This window comes from Pteropus alecto, unplaced genomic scaffold (genome assembly GCF_000325575.1).
Source record: "Pteropus alecto unplaced genomic scaffold, ASM32557v1 scaffold395, whole genome shotgun sequence".
Lineage (NCBI taxonomy): Eukaryota > Metazoa > Chordata > Mammalia > Chiroptera > Pteropodidae > Pteropus > Pteropus alecto.
The window spans coordinates 1,395,284-1,396,369 of NW_006438643.1; positions in this window are offsets into that span (position 1 = coordinate 1,395,284).

Here is a 1,086-nt window from a genome sequence, read left to right on the forward strand (position 1 = left end):
TGATAGACAACAGTTTAGTTTCATTCTTTTGAGGGTGGTCTTCCAGTTTTCTCAGCACCATTTACTAAAGAGGCTTTCTTTTCTCCACTGCATGTTTTTGACATTTTTGTCAAAAAATTATTTGCCCATAAACATATGGGTTTACTTCTGGACTCTTGATTCTGTTCCACTGGACTGTGTGTCTGTTTTGTTGCCAATACCATACCATTTTGATTACTGTCGCTTTGTACTATAATTTGAAGTCAGGCAGAGTCAAGCCTCCAGTTTCCTTCTTTTTTCTCAGGATGTCTTTGGCAATTCGAGGTCTTTTGTGCTTCCATACAAATCTGATGATTTTTTGTTCCATTTCTTGAAAAACTGCCGATGGGATTTTGATGGGGATTGCATTAAATCTATATAATGCTTTAGGTAATAAGGTCATTTTAACTATGTTGATTCTTCCAATCCAAGAACACGAAATGTCTTTCCATTTCTTTGTATCTTCTTCGATTTCTTTTAATAGGATCTTGTAGTTTTCATCATATAAGTCCTTCACATGTTTCATTGGATTTATTCCTAGGTATTTTAATCTTTTTGTTGCAATTGCAAAAGGAATTATTTTTTCAACTTCTTTTTCTGACACTTTGTTCTTAGAGTATAGGAATGCTATGGATTTCTGAACATTGATTTTGTATCCAGAGACTTTACTGTATTTGTTTATTGTTTCTAGTAGTGTTCTTGTGGAATCTTTAGGGTTTTCTATATAAAGAATCATGTCATCCACAAATAGTGATAGTTTGACTTCTTTGTTTCCTATTTGGATACCTTTTGTATCTTTCTCTTGTCTGATTGCACTCTCTAGGACTTCCAATGTTCTGTTGAATAAGAGTGATGATAATGGACAGCCTTGCCTTGTTCCTGATCTTAGAGAGAAAGTTTTTAGTTTTTCACCATTAAGTATAATGTTGGCTTCAGTTTTGTCATACATGGCCTTTATTATATTACGGTACTTTCCTTCTGTACCAATTTTGTTAAGTGTTGTGATCATAAATAAATGCTTTATCTTGTCAAAGGCTTTTTCTGCATCTATTGATATGATCATATATG